Consider the following 20,927-nt stretch of genomic DNA (forward strand, 5'->3'; position numbering starts at 1 on the left):
GTAGTCAATGCAAAGCCGCTGTGACCCACCTGGCTTAGGGACTAGAGTGACAGGAGAACTCCACTCGCTCTGACAGGGCTCAATCTTCTTGTGGTCCAACAGGTAGCCAAGCTCCTTCTGGATGAGAGGAACTTTCACTGGGTTCACACGGTAAGGAGGCAATTTAATTGGCTTTGCGTCTCCAACATCGACATCATGCATCAACACAGTGGTTTTTCCTGGAGTAGCACGGAACACTTGCGGGTACTCCTGCAGTAATGCTGAAAACTCCTGCCTTTCCTCGGGAGGTAGATGAGAAAGCTTAGTCTGGAGATCATTCATGATATCAGGATTCTCCCCCAAACTATCACTCAGGCTCATGCTGCATGGGAGAACTTCACTTGCAGACTCGGGTGAACAGCTACAGTGCAGACTGGGTTATTATCGTCCCGCCTGTGATATAACTTTAGCATGTTGATGTGACAAAGTTGCTTGTTCTTTCTACGATCTGGTGTGGCGATGACATAGTTGACATCACTGAGTTTCTTCTCCACGAAATAATGACCACTAAACTTGGCTTGAAGAGGTTGCCCATGCACCGGTAGCAGAATCAAAACCTGATCTCCTGGCTGAAAGTGGCGTAACCTGGACTTCTTATCATATATACCAAGTCTTCATCTTCTCCTGAGCAGCTCCTAAATTCTCTCTCGCCAGCTGTAAAGCAGTGGACAGCCGTTCTTTGAACTTCATCACATACTCCAGCAGGTTGACGTCATCTTCCTCCGACAGCCAGCATTCCTTGAGTAGCTTAAGGGGTCCTCTTACTTCATGGCCAAACAGTAGTTCAAAAGGTGAGAAGCCCAGTGATTCATTTGGAGATTCTCTTGCGGCAAACACAACGAATGGAAGACCTTTATCCCAGTCTTTCTGATGTTCCAAACAGTATTTCTTGAGCATCGATTTGAGTGTTTGATGATATCTCTCCAACGCTCCTTGGGTCTGGGGATGGTAAGCTGAAGACGTGATCTAGGTGATGCTCAACTCTTTCAGAGACTGCTTGAAAACATTTGACATGAAATTACTTCCCCGGTCTGACTGTACCTCCTTGGGCAGACCAAACTTTGTGAAGAACCCTAGCATTTCCTTAACCACGTTCTTTGCTGAGATATTTCTAAGTGGAATGGCTTCAGGATAACGAGTAGCCATATCAATCAGGGTCAACACATAAGAAAATCCTGAAGAAGTCTTAGGAAGAGGGCCCACAATATCCACCAACACACGGGTGAATGACGCCTCAAAAGGAGGAATGGGAACTAGAGGTGCAACCTTTTCGGTCTGATTACACTTCCCCACAACTTGACAGGTGTGACAAGACTTACAATACCAGGAAACATCCCTGAAGATACCTGGCCAGTAGAAGTGTTTCAAAATGCGTGACACAGTCTTCCTCACTCCAAGGTGTCCTGCCAAACTGGAATCATGAGTCACTCTAATGATATCCTGCCTACAAACACGAGGGATGACAACTTGATGTACAACCTCCCATTCACAGTCGGCTGATGCTGTTGGGGGTCTCCACTTCCTCATAAGTACTCCTGACTTATATAAAATAACAAGTAGAAGCACCAGCTGACTCTTCCTCACTGGAAGCAGAGTTAGCTAGACCTTTCAACTCAGGGTCAGCAACCTGCAACTCAACCAACTCTTGACGAGACAAATTATCAACACTACGGGGTACTGCCTCATCTGGTGAGTGGTCCAAATTAGCAAGAAAAGTGTCAGCTAGGATAACATCATCATCATCATTATCCTCTAAGTCACTAGTAACGTTAGACTTAGCCCTAGTGACAGCACATGCAGGGAACACATCAGGGACATCACAATCCTGGGCCGCAGCCACTGGCTCACTAGACAACTGAGGAGCTGGACACACTTGACTTCCACCAATATCATTTCCAAGTAAGAAAGTTACACCTGACATTGGGAGTGTCTCAACCAACCCAACCATAACAGAACCATTAACAAAACCAGACTCTAAATTCGCTCTGCACAGAGGGACAGAGAAGTAATTATTCCCTACACCTTGTAAGATTACAGTTTCATCAGAGGAATTAACATTAGAGCCTAGAACACTGGTCAGCATAAGGGATTGGCAAGCACCTGTATCACGATATATTTTAACTGATTTCCTGTCATTACTGTCCAGAGGACTGACAAAAACTTAAGACACGAAATTAGCACATGAACTCTTGAGAGTGTCACCCACGTTACTGCTCAAAAGAGGAGCTTCATCATGAGGATTTAATTTACCCCTCAAAGCAGGTTCTGTTAACTTGGTTAAAGAATTCTGGGAACTCTCAAGGGTGGACACTAGACCAATTGACTGAATATTTAAAGACTCCTTTTTGTTCACATCACGCTGTCTCCTGAATCATTTCTCCGTAGTATGACCAAGCTTACTACAATAAGTACATTTACTTTTCTGAAATCTAGAGGTGAAGCTGGTATTTACTTCCCGAGAAACATCATCTTTATTCTCTTTCCTGTTACCTGTACTCTGAGTAGAGGCAACGTACTTACTCTCAGCTTTCCCTTTTTCTTTAGAATATCTCTTGTGAGTGAGAACATATTCATTAGCTAAAACTGCAGCATCAGACAAATTATCTATTCTTTTCTCATCAAGATATAGGCTTACATCTTTATTAACACACCTTTTGAAGTCCTCCAGCAAAATCATCTGCTTAAATTTGTCAAAATCAGAATCCACATTCTTAGAATTTAACCACTGCTCTAACAGATCTTCTTTGATTTTTGCATACTCAACATGGGATTGCTTATCTTGCTTATAAGTTGTCCTAAATTTTACTCTATTGGCTTCAGGAACAAGCTCATAGGCCTTAAGAATCAAGCTCTTAACTACATCATAATTATCAGATTGATCCTGAGGCAAAGATGCATAAGTTACTTGAGCTTTACCGGTAAGGACAGTTTGAAGGAGTACTGGCCAATACTTTTTGGGCCAATTAAAACCTGTAGCTACCCTCTCAAACAACTGAAAATACTTTGTTAAATCAGATTCATTAAAAGGAGGGACAAGTTTAACATTTTTAGCCACATCAGAATCATCAGAGCTAGATGATCCAGTTCCACCTTGTTTCATGGAATACTCATGGTCTGCCTGAATCCTAGCAAGTTCAACTTGTGCCTGAAACTCAGCCTCCTTAGCACGAGCCTGAAACTCAGCCTCCTTAGCATTTGCCTGAAATTCAGCCTCCTTAGCACGAGCCTCCTGCAGGGCTAGCTGTAACTTAGCTAATTCAATCTGCGTTTGCTCATTTCGAGGAGTTACATTAAACAAGCTTTCATTAATCATGTCAACAATTTGATCTTTAGAATGATGAGAGCGAACAGCAATTCCCAACTGTTGAGCAACAAGCTTAAGTTCATTCTTTGTTCTGTTTTCTACATCACACACTGTTTGCACATTTGACAAAAAATCTTTGGCTTCATCAAGTGTAGTAATAGTAGACATCATGAATAAATCACAGTCGCAAAATATCAAGCAATATCCTTATGATAATATCCTGAATATCCTGATAAGAGGTCGCCAAATTTATGTTACGGAGCAGAGAAAGATAATGTACACTTTAAGTGAGAATACTAAAAATCACTACTGTCCCGCAAAGTTCCAGGTTCAAAACAAAAGAGTTAGGTAAAATTACAAGTTAAAGTTTAATGCTCAAACTAACAACTAAACATTCAGGACTCACAAGGACAATGCAATGGCAAAAAACAGGCTAAATATATGGTTAACTGCAACAGCCTCTATTAACACGAAAGTAGCAAGAGCAAATCCATCCAAGTCAGCCCTGATGAAATGAGAATACACTGGGTAATGCTCAGTTAATGCAAGATAAATTATTACAGATACAAACTATTATTAACAATTGGCTGACATAAAACCTTACATTAATCACAAAAACCTCACTAGGCCCACAAATTAACACCTTATGCTATACAGTACAAGAACAAAATGCAATAACACTCATACTCAAATTACACAGCTGCTAGATGGTTGGAGACTTCCTGAGCACTGACAACAATAACAACTGTACAGGGGAGGACAGAGATGTGAACAAAATGAGGAGTAGATCTAAGTGGCAATAATGCAGAGACTGAGCTCATTATATAGGGGCCGGCAGAGCTTGATACAACTTGTAAGAAGAACGCACAAATGAAGCCAGAGGGGACAAAGAGTTGACACTCCTGCTCTGAACAACAGAAAGAAAACTTACTCTAAGGGAGGACGGGGGGAGTGAGGTAGAACACGCTCGTGATCAAACATGCAGCTTACTGTACGTTAGAATTACACAAAGGATGATGAAATCATAGGCTATGTAATACGTCCGTTCCTCCATCCAGCATAGTTTCCTCCAAAGCTCTATAGACGACGAGATAACCTGCCAGCTTCTTGATGTCACCATTGGAAGTGGCACAATCCGGTTTTGCAACATGTACTCTGCACCAGGCAGGTTGAATACAGCTGCTTTCCCAGCTCCTAAATAAACATGGGGGATTATAATGCCTACCACCCTGCTTTGGGGAATCTTTCTGCCATCGTTAACCGTAACGAGAGTAAACTTCTTGAGTATATTTGTCGTAATCAGCTCACCTGCTGGGACACCGGTGAGGCCACACACTCTCGAGGAGACACACTAGATCATGTCCTTACATCTGGCCTAGTGGCGTCCAGGTCAGGTGTTCATCAATCCCTGTGCACTTCTCTGATGGCATTGCTCTAAGCCTTCATTATTCCTTCCCTGCTACACCGTCTCCTGTACACAGATGCACTCGCATTGCAATCCCACTCAAGTACTGCCCTACATACATCTCCTATATGACCAACCTTCTTCCCACATTCGACCTTCATTGTCCCAAAAAGTTATATTCATCACGTGTCACCTCCACGCATGACTTCTACACCCATTATATCAGCAGGGCACGCATCACGAACCATCATGATGCCCACACCTGGACACTGGATAATTGCATCGCTCAGGCAGAGAGGAAGGTGGTGGAAGACGGTTTTTGCTTTTCAAAGACGACCTTCCCTCAAGAGTCTCCATCGGTATCGATTGTTGAGGGATGATCTAGTTGCTCTCTAGCAATGCGTTTCTATCAATTCGTGGCATAAACTTACCAATAGCATCAACCTTAAAACGACTGTTGGTTCCATGTGGCTCCTTATCAACAAGGTTGTTAAGAAGCCCCCTAGTGTCCTCCACCACAGTCTAGCACAGTATGCACAGAATCTTGTAGATGCCTGGTCTGCACAGTCACAGGCTTGCGCCCTTCCTGCACACATACAGGATGTGCTCTCCACTCAGAGAAACTTTCGTGCAGTCTGTACCACCACCGCCTTACTGAGGACAGATGATGAGGATGGCATGGCTATAACTGATGATGAATTGCGACTGGCCCTCGCCAGGGGTAGGGTAACGGCTCCAGGTGATGATGACATCACTTTTTCTGTCCTCTGTGTTCTCCTGAAAGTTCCTGGTAATCCCCTTCTCCAGCTGTTCAACATTTGCATCCGTCTGGATTATGTGCCACAAGCACGGACCTGCAGTACAATCATGCCTATTCCTAAACCTGGAACTGATAAATTCCGACCTATTTCCCTCACCTCCTGCGTCAGTAAAGTATGAGAACACATCCTCCTCACAAGACTCTTGTTTAGGCTGCAGAACAAACTCTCGCCCCAGCTGTACAGCTTTTTACTACAGCGAGGGACACATCACTGCCTCATGGAGCTTTACACCCTCCTATCCCCCACCAGAGTAGTGGCCTTCATTGATTTAAAGAGTGCATTTGATGTTGCCAACAGAGACATTATCCTCGACCAGCTAGTGGATTTTGGAGTTAAGAGAAACGTACTGCAATGGATACGTGGTTACCTGACTAATAGGTCCTCTCATGTTCTTTTTAAGGAAGCATACAGCACTGCTAAGGATTTCGAGCTTGGTACTCCACAAGGTGGTGTCCTTAGTCCTTTTTTGTTTAATATCCTCATACATCTTCTACTCAACCTCCTTCCTGACATACGTGGAACCACGATTACTTGCTATGCTGATGACATCTGCATTCACTCAAATTCCCCAGCAGATCTGCAATGTTTCCTTCACTTGTTTCACGAGTCAGCTTCCAAATGCGGACTCATTATCTCTCCAGAAAAGAGTAGAATCTTCACTTCCCATCCAGCAAGAACACTGCCTGTATTCTCTGTTGGGGATTTGTGTTATTCCTCTGTGCATGCAGTACCTTCATCTTGGAGCACCTGTACGGATTTCTCAGTCCATTCCTGCAAGACAACGCACACATCCGATTGTTCAGAATCTGCTGACCCTGCTACAGAAGTGCCTAAAACCTCTCAAGTGGCTCACTAATTATCCTGCCGGGGTGTCTATTCCTGTAGCACGAACAATGTACATAGCGATCATTTGATCAGTTGTTGATTATCTCTCCTCTGCTCTTTGTCAATATTCCAGAACAGCCTTACAACCTCTTGAGAGTTCCAAAATGCCGTGATGAAACTCATCCTGGGCTGCCCTGGCTCAACCAGAATTGTCAACATGCAACTTGAACTCAACCTTCCACCACTTGTTGAGAGAATATACTCCGTGGTTACATACTTCAGCGTTAACTGTTTGCATTATCCACACCTTTCTCCCCACAACTCTCACATCATTCGGACTTCCCTTGATCCCACTGCACCAAGGCCTCTGCTTCACAATGGTGGCCGAACGCTAATTAATACTGTTTGTTCAAACGTCCGACGGCTAAACATCAGTGTACCAGTGCTTGCTGAGGAGGTGTACTATGGCATTCCACCTTGGCAAACCCCTGTGCCTGCTATCTCATACACTCCAGCCTCCAAGACTGGCCTGCCTCAGCTTCAGAAACAGCTAGCTGTCATCTTCCCTCCCTTCGACCCACCATATCTACTCTGATGGCTCCCTGCAGGAGGATGGCATTGCTGGCTGTGCGGCATTTTCCCCAAGTCTGGACCCACCACAAGGGGGCTGGCTTGGCCGTCGACTGCCAACCCCATCGAGCTCTACGTATTGCGAACAACATGGACTCCTGGATGCAGTTACTTTAATACGGACGAACAACAGCGGTTTGATAAGCTGTGACTCACAGCCGGCCCTCCATGCCCTCTCCTCTCCCAGGCCGGTATATCAACACCTCGTTATGAAGATACTCCGTCAATTGGCCACTGCCCACAATCGTTTGCTGGTGGTGCACTTTCTTTGGATTCCCTCTCATATTGGTCTCACAGCCAACAACACCACTGACCTTGCAAGGACTGCCTGTGGACTGGATCCTACCGCTGTGGATGCTGCTAATGCCTCCCCCATTTGCAACAAGCAGATAATACGCAGAGCAACCCTCTCCTCTATTCTCCACCGTAGAAATGTTGACAGGACTCACAGTGTGTCTATCCAACATTATGACCACTCTCTCTCTCGTCCCCATAGATATCGTCGCAGCAGTCTTATGGTTCATCAACATAACGTGGTGTGTGCCCGCCTCAGGCCAGGGCTACTGACTCGTGTGGCAGGTGGCTGGGGCGGGCAATGTAAGCTGTGTGATGCACCCAATGCCAACACCCTTGCCATTATTGCCTGCAATGTCCACTTGTCTCTGATTTAATACCACACGGACTCACATTATTGGACACTTGTAAACATTTTTGGATGCTGATAACCTAGATGTTATTCTCATGCATCATCCACACTTTGGAGGGTGTTAATTTGTTATAGTTAAATAGCGTGTCCTGCGTGGCACGAGTTCCCCTGTACTCACCTCACATATGGCCACATGGCACTGAAATAGGTTTGTTGCCTTCGGGCGTCATAAATTTATCAGATCAATCTACCCACAAGCAGCGCTTATGCCTTAAGAAATGAAGTGCACCTACTGTAGAACGAAGCACATGAACCTTTGTGCATAACTTCGGTTGTCTGGTTTATGTGTTCGAACTGGTCTGTGGTAATCAGTTTGCCAGCCGCTCTAAAAGAAAAAAAAATCAGGTATCATAATACAGTATCTCTGCTCTCATGTGTTGAATAATATAGTGAATTTTGTATTACAACACTGTTAAATAATGTTTCAGGTCATCATCAACTTAATTAGCTAATTTACAGTTAACAAAGATGGAGAATTGACTTCCGAACACCTATTTAGCTAATTGAATTGTAATGTTGCGAATGTGGTTATAAAAAATAAGATGAGAAACGCTTCATAAATACTAAATAAAAACAGCAGTCAGAAAGATTAAATAATTAAGCAGATTAGTTTTGTTAAGTTACAAAAAAATTATATCCTGGCATCCACAGGCCGGTCACCTGAAGCAGATATTTACACCAGATTTCACTACACGACTTTGATTGTACAGTCGCCAAACTTTTCACCTGGGCCACCTAGCCACGAAAGGTGGGTAACGGGGGCTGGCAACAGTGGATCTGTTTGTTCGTGTGTACATGCTCGACGAAAGTATGGATCATCAACTCTCATGTTCCGCAGTGAACCCCAGAGTTCATACCAATATTCAGTCGACATTTTTTAGTCGACAGAATATCAAAGGAAATTCTTGAAAGTATTTGATAATGCGAGTATTGAACACAGTAAGTAAAATAATCTAAAAGACCACAATCATTTTTTCATATATTATATAATAAAAAACGCGTTCTTTTTCATTATTACATGATAAACCCATGGCTTAAAATTGTCTACTGAATATTAGGGAGAAGAACCGTCATAAGACCGGCCCTTACGGTAGAAAAATAGATACCGGTGTCTGTTCGTTTTGCATGTCGCCAGTCCTGGTCTGGTCTCGATTAAACCTATTGAAGTACCATTCTTGATCAGAGAAATGATTAGATAAGTTAAGTCATTAATCGTTACAGGATTACTCATTGGGCGGATATTAATTTAAAGTAAATAGGAGAGATAGAAACTGTAGATGTCGGAGGTTGAAACTTGTTTGTTGACGCAGAATATTGCCTCGAGCCAGCTAGACATGAGTCGACCGACGTGATGTATCCACCCCTGAGGTTATTATATATAATAGTATATATTTATATCATAATATTATGTATATTGCCTTATTATAAAATTAATATAGTTATATTTATTTGGCCTTGATCAGCGCGATCTGTGATGCACAATTTTCCGTGCGACCAGTTTCATGCAACTGGCTGAGCCAATGGGAGAGCCGCCTTACTCCTGAGACATTTTTCTCCCCACCCAACTCAGTACCCAGCCATCTATGGGATGAACTCTGACGGAGGTTCACCACAAACGAAGAGAGTTGATGATTTGAACTTTCGTCGAGCATGTACACACGAACAGATACACTGCTGCCAGCACGCGTTAACCACCTCTAGCGCCAGGTGGCTCAGGTGGAAAGTTTGGCGACTGTACATGCAGCATATACTGAGACGCAGTGAGCTCAAATGGTGAAGATTAATAAGGCAGTAGCCTACCGAGATAATCCAGCTCTATTACTCTGGTATGAAGTGAAAACAACTGTCAGGATATATAGCATCTTTTATAATAATAAGGGCGTTCTCGAACTGAGGGTGGGTAACAAAACTCAAGCACTCCAGAAAAATGACTTAGAATTCATGCTTATCGACTATTTAAATACCATAAAGACAAACATTATTTTTTTTTTTCAATCTTTTCCTGGAATACGGCAAGAACAGTCTATATTGTAATCAGATCCCCATGTACTGGTGGGAAAACAGGAACAAGGTAAAAGAAACTTTGTCCTGGAGTCAGACAAACACGTATATCCACTTAACCCTTTCAGGCACAGTCGCGCGATTCGCGTGATGTCGGCTTGCACTCCGCCAGACACAGTCACGCGACTCGCGTCCTTAAGGCCCCTTCAAGGCCCAAAAATATTCGTCAGAAAAAAACTTATAGGCCGATTTGCGTGATTTTTTGGCGCGTCTTAGGGTAGCCAAGGCCTACTGGAGGTAAGTCATTGGCAACACTGCTTTGCCTTATCAGCCTCAGCCCGCTCCCTCCAACCTCAGTGTTTGTTGAGCAGTCAGCCAGTGATGTTTGACAGCTCGTGGTTCCCTTTAAATCGTCCATAATTCTCCTCCTCTTGCCCAAGGCAAAGACCCTATTGAATCAGTGAGATAATACATTGTATGTGAACATATAGTGATGTGATATTGTTGATGGAACATTCATATATGTATTGAAAAGCAATTCTGGCCGTTAGCAATCGTTGGGCCTTGGAGCCAGACACATGGTCAGTGTAGCGGGGTTGCACCACTCCACCCCCCCGTAGGCCGTATGGCGTGAGTGGAAATACGTATATAAATGAAGCCAAGGCATAAATATATATTGTGTGAAACATACTGTGGATGGCTTGGTGAAATTATGGAGCCAGCAAGCGTTATGTGTGGCATGAAACAGTGTTGTGAAGGGGCAAACCTGAAGTTGGGAGGGGAGAATTACCGGTGTTTTTAGGGCTGGAATTATTGTGATTCTGATAGTGTAAATGCGTATGGAATTGTATGAAATATACGTCAAACAAGCTGCGAGTTTCCGTGAACGAGTGTGGTGTGTGCTAAAAATAGCGTTGCCTCATACTCTCAGGGAGAAGCTGACTCACACACACACACTACATAACTCCTCATCTTCAAATCCGTGGTCTAACTGGATCAACACCCCTGGAGGAAGTGAGTTCTGCAAATTTTGTTGATATATGTAATAATCTATTACCATTACCTCTCACACTTTCAGACAAATATCCACATATGAAAGAAAGTAAATCTCCACAGCAGTAACTATAGAAGAGTTATGTTTATGTGTAGTAGGTTATAACAATAGAAAAACATCCATGGAAGAAGTAATAGTCTGTACAGATAGGGGAAAAAGAAAGTTAGTAGCATAGTCTTCATGCCGGTGTGCGAAGAAGAAACAGTGTGTGTAAAAGTTGGTAGCGATCGGAAGAGTAACCTCACTTTGTCGGCCAATTACTCGAAAACTATTAGACTTATCGATTTCCTGTTACAACCATCATCAATACCACTAAATTCTACGTAAGATCAATACCAGAATGTAAGCTTTGGTAGCGTTTTGGGGGGTAAAAGGCGAGAGAAATGTTTTTGTTCCTAGCGGTTGTTGTGTGACATGACAAGCGCTCGGAGTAATAACATCATTTTGTCGGCCAATTACTCGAAAACTATTAGACTTATCGATTTCCTGTTACAACCATCATCAATACCACTAAATTCTACGTAAGATCAATACCAGAATGTAAGCCTTTGGTAGCGTTTTGGGGGGTAAAAGGCGAGAGAAATGTTTTTGTTCCTAGCGGTTGTTGTGTGACATGACAAGCGCTCGGAGTAATAACATCATTTTGTCGGCCAGTTACTCGAAAACTATTAGACTTATCGATTTTCTGTTACAACCATCATCAATATCACTAAATTCTATGTATGATCAATACCAAAATGTAAGCCTTTTGTAGCGTTTTGGGGGATAAAAGGCGAGGGAAATGTTTTTTTTCCCTCGCGTTTATCAGTGACATTCGCTCGGAGTAATAACCTCACTTTGTCGGCCAATTACTCGAAAACTATTAGACTTATCGATTTTCTGTTACAACCATCATCAATATCACTAAATTCTACGTGTAATCAATACCCGAATGTAAGCCTTTGGTAGCGTTTTGGGGGGTAAAAGGCGAGGGAAATGTTTTTCCTCGCATTTGTTATCAGTGACAAGCGCTCGGAGTAATAACCTCACTTTGTCGGCCAATTACTCGAAAACTGTTTGACTTATCGATTTTCTGTAACAACCATGATCTATACCACTAAATTCTACGTATGATCAATACCAAAATGTAAGCATTATGTTACGTTTTGTGCGATAAAAGACGGTGGAAATGAGTGTCTCTTCCCGGCTGTTACCATTGAGAAAGGCTCGTAGTAATACTCTCATTTTCTCTGCCAATTACTCGGAAACTATTGGACGTATCGATTTCACGTTTGAACCATGATGAAGAGCAGGAAATTCTATATATGTACAATACATAAAAATGTAATATTTCTCATAAGAATTCGTGGTTACGTAGACGGGAACATTGCGTACGCCATGCGCGCATCACGAAAGTCAATCACGCACGGAGTGCCTTGTACATTTTTTCGATTTACTCGAGAACTATGAGGCGTATGGGGTTTTCCCGTCACAGTGGGAAAGCTGGATAATGGGGGCATATTACTATGTAATAAAAACGTTAGGTCCCTGGGAAAACTTAGCTCTCAGAGGTCAGTGAAAATTTTTCGAAAATGGCTCTCAGTTTTTGACCATTTTCTCGAAAAGTATACATCGTATCTAAACCAGATTGGTTTCGTTAGAAAGCTGATGAAATTCTCTATGAAAAAATATTAGATCATTTTCCTGTAGGATGGAAAACATTCAAACGGTGATGTTGGGAAGTCAAAAATGTTTACTCGACATGCTTTCCAGGGCTCATAACTTTCTGTGCTGTTGTTTTCCTGTGTTTTGGTCATGTTTATCAGATAGAACAAACATTCATGCATACCTGGACATAGGTTTCATGGGAATACATTGATTTTTTGGGGGCGAAAATAAGGCAAGAATGTGTTTCATTCGCTCAAATTTGCTCAAATTTGCCGCGCGCGCGCTCACCGGCCGGGCGGCTTCGTAGTCGAAATTCCGGGATCAGAAAACTTATTGAAACTTATCGTGCGCGAAAGGGTTAATGAGTTATCAAAATAAAATGTTCGAGAGAAAAAGGGTACAGCATTACCGGGGAATATCGAGATATAAAACGGAATGTAGGGGAATGAAAAGCAACATCAGGATCAGGACGAGGTGAAGAAGCTGGAGGAGAACTCGATAAGACTTGGAGTATGATAAGGAAAACAAAGTGATTAGGGTTCAGTTGGTGGATGTCGGTAGATCCTACAAATCGTATAAAAAAACAACAACAACTTTTGTAAAGATGTACAGCGTGCTTAATGAAGACTGGAAAAACTATGAGTGAATACATACATATAAATCAACAGTTACTAAAAGTGCATAAATGTCATATTGGGTTACATTATCTCAAAACCAAAATCCGACGAACCCATTAAATGGTTGGAAGAGTCAGTGGATGCACACTATACCCATGATCCTTCCCACAGACGGTAGCTCTGATATTTCTTGCGAAATGACAGATTATCAACAGAGAATTCGAGGCAGCCGTGGGTATGCTGCAGACCCACTGTATAGACGTGTGTGCGTGGTGGAATGTTTTTGCCTGATAAATGTCAGAGTTGCTGAAATTGCCGACAACAGAGGAAGTGTTCGGAGAAGCAAAGTTTTTGAATACGTGCCACGAGCTATTAGAAAAACTTGTGAAATGTCAGCCAGTGGTAACTGGAGGCGTTTATTCCTCACATATAAGTAACAGGAGAAAGGAGAGGCCAGGCTCACGTACACACTGTGAGATTAACAGAGTAGTATCCTGAACATGAAGACAGTGAAAATAATATCTGATGCTAATAAGGGAACCTGAGAAGACTGGAGGCCTTAAACGATCTTATCGCGATAACAGCGTGGATCAAGAGTATTGTGGTAGTCAGGTGTAAGGTTTGTAAACTGCAGATTTTTAGTCATACGGAAAATATATTTGGCCAGAATAATAATACAGAATTAAAAAAAAAAAAGATTTACGTTGTGATACCGCTGAGGAATTTGTTCTGTTGATCACTGTTTGACAAGTGTACTGAACCTTTTTATAACCATTCTCGTTATGATGAGATTCTGTTTGTGACAATTTAGGAGCAACATGAAAACATTTTATATACAATAAGAACTTTGTGATTATTGTTATCAACAGTTAGGTGTAACTGTGGAGAGGATGGGATTGATGGTATACAGTATATCAAATGGTCAGACCGGGTTTGTAACACCCGCATTAGCGAAGCAAGTGCGATGTTTATATTCAGCTGGACTTTGTGTGTGTGTGTGTGTGTGTGTGTGTGTGTGTGTGTGTGTGTGTGTGTGTGTGTGAAGAAAATAAGTTTTTATCCAACTTTAACCAAATTTTGTGGTTGTTTTCGAAAACATAGGTCAGAGGTCAAGGTCGCAGTGCAAGGTCAAGTATTGACTTAACAAGATTTACTGCAAAGTTGGAAGAGTTGAAGGTACTGCTAAAGCGAATGGTATCGATTTTGAGAATTAATTCCAAGAATACGGGGAAAGGTTAAAACTTTAGTGCATGTGTCAGTATGTGAACAAAATAAGTAAACATATTTTTTATCTTATTTGGATCAAACTTAAAAGGTTTGAAGTTGAGCCAAGGATGTGACAGTGTTTGTGAGAACAAAAGGTTATAAGGCAAGGGTACATGGCAAGGATAGCCTAAACGGTTTTTATCGGATTAACACTAATTTGTAGAAGAGTTCATGGAAGGCAAGGATAATGAGATTCTATTTTCAGGACACTTGGATTCTATTCTGACAAGATTTAGCCAAAGTTTAGCGTAACAGGGAATGGTCTGCATTTAATGTCACAAGACACGTTCAACTCTCACGGTTTTCATCTTATTTGTAGTAAGCTTGCAAGGTTATGAATCAGGAAGGAGTGAAGGAATTAGATTTGGGGGGCAACCAGGCGAAGGTAGAGATCAGAGTTATAGTCAGATGTTCGGTCTTTCAGGTCAATTGGTAGGCACAGGTGTTGCTTTCTCTAAGTGTTCTTTGTTGTTGTCATGAAAGTTAGTGAATTTTTTCATATGCTAGGTTTTTAAAAATTTATGTATGATAAATAATAGATTGCATTTCCTATGACCCTTAATACGTCAAGGACCGATTATTTGACTTTGGCCTTTGACTTATAATGATTACTTTCTAAATCGAATTATTTCACTTTTGCTTGCCCATTATCTCTTTCACCAACTATGCCCACAAGTGAATTACAACCGTTTCACTTGACCCCGTCCTGAGACTTTAATTTTTATCCTATTCTCAGATTTAAATGTTCATACTTGCCTGAATCTCAGTCCTTCAAACAAGTCTGATTCATATTAAACGAAAATGGTTAAGAGTTATAGGCTCGAGCATTTGTATTTGTCCTGCTACCTTGACCATTGACAGAATGTTCTCAGAACAGTTCCCTTCATTACCCTGAACCCTGAACAAAGTTTGATCTAAACTGGATCGAATCTGCTTAAAGGTTCCCTACATATTGCCTTGACCTTTGGCCATTCCTTGTGACCTTCAGTCTAATTCATTTATCACCACAATACCTTGACCTCTTCCACGATGTTTTGGCCTAATTCGTAAAATATAAGTTAATATTGTCATGGTCCCTTGAACTTTGACCTACTCTCAGAAATTTTGATCAACTCATTGGCTGATCCTCATTCCGTCCAAGTTGCACCCACATCAAATTAAAACTTATTTTGTTCACACAGCTGCACACACATGGGTAGAAATTTGACTTTACCTTTTGACCCTTGACCCCTGTCTGTGTTCTGAAAATTGACTCACATTCTGCCTCACCGACTACCTTGGTTCATGTCTGATACCAACTTTGTTTACTTTGATAGGTCAAATTTTGACCTAGCAATGTGACACTGACCTCTGACCTCGCAACTGCAATACGTGTCCTTAATAGCTGATCCACATTCCCTTCACTGAGCTTGAATAAAACTGGATAAAAAACTTTTCAGGAATTTTGTCCAGCCACTGCCACACGCTCGCACGCACACACGCACATACAGTGACAACCTTACTCTGCGCTTGATTCTTGAGCACTGCTATTAAAGGGAACGAGCGTCAAAAGGCAGGGAAGGGTCACCTGAACAGTGCCAGCAAAATATTGAAAGAAAAGCCCAAGAATTTAATACTGAAGTGGCCAAAAGGACATGGAATACAACTGCATAAGTAAACATACTGAGCGCTGTTTATGAGTTAGATTCTTAAGGGCTCATTGCTGCAAAATACCTCCTACCTAGTGTTGTGCCACTAGGAAAAGTGAGTGAAGTGTCAATGACAGTAAATGAAATCGAAAATAAACACTGGAACAGAAAAAAAAAAAAAAAACTGGGCGGGAAAGAAGTCACCAGACACATCTAACATAGGTTGTTGTAAAGTTAGTTTGTCAACGGCCATGCCACCTTGAGTGCACCGCTTCACATCCAAGTAACACGAGTTAAGGTTATTTGTAGATCAAATGTGTGGCAAAGATGTGAGGTAATTTTATAACCAGTTTTTACTGTATTGGCACCAATACTGACAAACCTCAGCATCATGTGTGTTCATATTCCTAGTATTTATACAAACAGACAAAAACACATGAAAGTGCAATCAATTCCTATGCAAAAATGTCAGTATCGCAATATGTCAGCAAAGCTGACTTACTTTTTTTTTTTTTTTATAATTTAGTTAATTTATCTTCATGTGTGTGTGTGTGTGTGTGTGTGTGTGTGTGTGTGTGTGTGTGTAATTCACCGGGTCGGTCAGGATCACTTCATGGTCGTGATCGTCAGCTTTTACCCTCCCAGAAGGGAGCTGAGAGCTCATATAGTCCGATCTAGGGCAAGGCTGTGACCTTCACACACGCACACACCCGTCCCCTTGCTCTAGGGGGACAGTAACCACCCACTTCGTCAGTGAAACTTTTCGCAACCTGAGCGAGGCGCGAACTCCCGTCCACCAGTTGGCATGCGAGACCGTTACCACTGCACCAGCGAGCGGTGTGTGTGTGTGTGTGTGTGTGTGTGTGTGTGTGTGTGTGTAGATAATAACTCTGGTTTTATCAGGTTTTACCCAAATTTGGTGGAGGGATCCACGGAGCAGTTGATCTATCGTTTTATACAACGATACAGTAGATCAAACTTGAATGAAATCGACTTGGGACAGCAAGAAAATCAAGAAATATACAGCAGATTAATAAGGTTAAAATACAGTATCTTAAAGGAGATACTATGCAAAATAATGCTTAACGTGACGAAACCCAGCCTCGCGCCAGACCATTATCTCATGTTTGCAACATTCCAAACTATTTTTATTTAATTTTTCACATCTTAATTAGATATTGCATGATTAACTGTTACCCTGCACCGTCTTCCCAAACAACCAAATCTGCATTATCACCAGTCCTTGGTTTTAATTTATTACCAGATTAGATTCTTCAATCTTCACTTCAACTACTGGTCCACCAGTTGCCTCCTGGTTATGGAACCAGTCCTCTATCACTTCACTACAGTAGTTTCTCCAGCCAACATTCGCACACACCCCAGGACAGAGTTTCCCGAATACTGAAGAGTGCTTTTCTTACGTAGGTTTGTAAAGCGGAAGATTTGCCAGGGCTGCGAGTTTTTAAATGCAAGGAAGAACGAACCAAAGGCTAAAGCCTCCAACATTGATCCCCCCAAGAAAAAAAAAAAAAAACAAGGTAACAGAGAGCCAAATTCAAGATCCTTTCATTTTGAGATGCCAGGACATACTGCGTTTGAAAGACTGGAAGTAGACACTTTCAGATTTGACCTGTTGCATACATGAAGGACTGAAAGTAACAGTTTTTGGCAGACGGGTGCTACATGCACACCATAATGGCGGAGGGATGCATACAGACAGTTCAGAGGAGCCATGACCATTGAAGCGGCGGTGGAAAAGATATTAAGATGCAACAGTGTGGCGAAGCGACAGAGGTTGAAGGGAGCCAGTAAGAGGAGGAGACTTAATGAAACGAGAAGCCTTTGACACAACCTTGTTGAGAAGAGCTGTATGTGAGGTGCCTTCCCACACATGAAAGTTGTACTCTACACAGAGGCAAATAAGAACCTTGTGTATAGCAAACAACTATGCAGGAATAAATAAGGCATGCAGTCGACTTAGCACACATAATCTCTTGGAAGCAGTTTCACAAGAGAGGTAATGTGATCCTTCCAAGATATATCCTGAGAGAATGAAACCTCAGGTATATTCAGAGATGATGCAGGATTGGGATGGATGTTGTTAAAAATGAAAGCATACTCCTGCGGAAGATACTGATGGAATGAAAGTTGTAAGAACTGAGTTTCTGATTCATTAAAAACAAGAAAATTAATTTACCCCAATCGGAGATATAAGCCGTCAGATTTTAGGTGTGCCATAGGCTCATCCCTTGTTCATTGAAGTCTCTGCTGAGATGGATGCTGTGAAAAGCAGATGGAAATGTGAAGAGTGGAGCCATTATGGTAGTGTATGAGTGGATAGGGATAAATGTGCAACTCAGGTCATTGATGAGTAGAAGGAAGAGAGGAGGTGGTAGGACGGAGCCCTGGCTAACACCACTATTGATAGCTCTAGGAGAAGAGCAGTGACCGTCTACAACAGCAGCTACAGAACAACCAAAATGAATGGTATGGATGAAGACAAAGATTGAAGGATAGAAATTGTAAGAAGGCAATTGGGACATTAACGATTTATGCCAGACTCGCTCGAAAGCGTTTGATACGTCAAGTGCTATGGCAAAGCTTTTGCCAAACGACTGAAAAATTAGAAAAGCTAGCACCAAGCCTAGAGAGGCTATGTGGCACTAAGGTAGCAAAGAAGGAAGGACAATTATAACAGATGCAAAACGCGCAAAGCAGAAAGAAAAGCAATAATAATAGACATAGAAAACTTAGGAGAGTCACCAAGGAAATCAGTAATCAATGAGGGGCGGGATAATAATGAGGGGAAGGGAAAAGCAGAGCGACAGACGTGGCGTATGAACGGGGAGTCGAGAAAATGGTGATGGATAGTCAGGCGGCGGGGGGTCACCACTCATTAAATGACCGTGAGTGAGGCAGGTGTGACCAAAGTGAAGGCGACCAAGGACAGTCTCCCATCGACAATTGGGATGAGTGAAAATAGACCAAGGAAGAACAGAATGTTTAACGAGATGAATTTCATTGGTGACCTGGGAGTCCCAGGAAGTTTTCCATAGGTCATGGAAGAGGTGAAAAAGAACTGGAAAACAATCAAGAACAGAACGGCTCGATGAGAAGACGTGATAGGATGCAGAGCAGAACGAACCAGCAAGTCTGCTTTCGCCAAAGGCCTTAAAGAAGGATGACCAGCAGCCTGGAAAGGAGGTGAGAATATCACCAGTGGAGCGTCCCTGCCGGAACCCATACTGACGATGGAAAACAAAGTTATGACAGGAAAGGTGCTTTATAATATTATTTTTTAGAATAGATTCACAGACTTTGGAAAAACAGGATGTTAAAGCAATTGAGCTATAGTCAGAGGGTAGAGAATGGTAATCCTTTTTGGGACAGGCTGAATGGGGAAACTTCCAGCCTGAAAGAAAGGTTGATATTGACAAAGGTGACAGAGTTTACCTAGGCTGGGAGTAAGACCTGCAGCACAGTTCTATAGGATAACGGGAGGTACCCCATCAGGCATATTTGTCTTGTTAGTATTGAGACCAGTGATGGCAGAAAATAAATCAATTGAAAAAATTTTAATGTCGGCCATGATGAAGTCAGAAGGGGGACATGATGGAGGTACAGAACCAGAATCATCTTGTGGTACTGAAGGAGAAAGTCTGAGAGAAGAGTTCTGCTTTATCAGTAAAAGTAACAGCTACAGAACTAACAGAATAGAAAAGAATAGGGAAGGATGATGAAGTAATGTTGTTAAAAAGGTTTTTGGCAAGATGCCAGAAGGAGTGGTAGGAATATGAGTTGGAGAGTTCAGAACATTTAGTATGTATGACATTAGTTTTAGCGGAGTGAAGAACAGACTTAGTACGATTCTGCACGAAAATATAGTTATGAGATTCATAGTTGGGGTGGCTATAACACCTTTTGTAGATGCTGTCCCTGTTGTGAACAGCATTATAACATTTGTGATTAAGCCAAGATTTTTTTTTTTTTGCATTAGTAACAGAATAAGAGAAGAATATATGCTACTGTGCTTGCGAGAATAACCAAAGTAATGCACAAGGCACACACAGTTGGCTCTAGACCATGGGAAAAATCATCATTCCATGGAAAATCAAGGAAGCACTGCCTAAACTGTGTAAGCAGAATGATTGGTTGAACAGAAGACGTGAAGCATGTTTCAACTCTTTTCAAGGCAGTCAGGGATATGGGTAGGGTGCTCCATAAGCTGCTCTAGGTCATTAAGGATAGAGAAGATGTAGGCTTGTTCAGCAGGTGGATAGCTGAAATGAGAGGACAGCCAAAGGTAGTGGTGAACATTGATATCACCTTGAATGGAGATTTCAGAGAAACGAGTAATTGGTTGGACTTTATCCATCTTAGAAGTAAGACAGTAAAAGAAGTTTTCATAATTACCAGAATTAGGTTATAAGTACACAGCAGAGATGTATTTATTCATAGAATGACAGGATAGCCAAAGCCAGGGAGTAGAGAATTAAAAAGATTCAAAATCAGGAGAACGAAAGCAAGTTATGTTGTTGTGTACATATACACAACGACCGCCACTGAAATGAGTACAGAGAAAGTAGGAGGATACAGAGCAGTGCTTGCTATCAGTCACCTCAGACAGCTGAGTCTTGTGAGGAGGAGATGCTGAGGTTTAGAGGAGGAGAGGTTGTGTTCAACAGAGAAAGTTAGAGGGAAGGCCACAAATGTTACAGAAATGAAATGCTGAGTTAGACAATGGCTCCAGGCATCTCTCTCGGCCGTAATCGGGAAAGGAGCTGATGCTGGGAGCTTTTATGGTCCCTCCCCCGCCCCAAGATGCTCCGAGGCTGGGTCTTGAGATGATGTTTTTCTTAAGTTTTGAAGAAGAAATGAGGTGTGTAATGAATATGTAGTTTGGTGTTGACAGTTAGAGGAACTTGTATTGGGGAGCATGCTGGCCTGCTCTCTGTATTATTGAAAAAGAGACAAAGTTCACCAA

This window comes from Coenobita brevimanus, chromosome 40 (genome assembly GCF_032717465.1).
Source record: "Coenobita brevimanus isolate Jiangsu-jjx chromosome 40, ASM3271746v2, whole genome shotgun sequence".
NCBI lineage: Eukaryota > Metazoa > Arthropoda > Malacostraca > Decapoda > Coenobitidae > Coenobita > Coenobita brevimanus.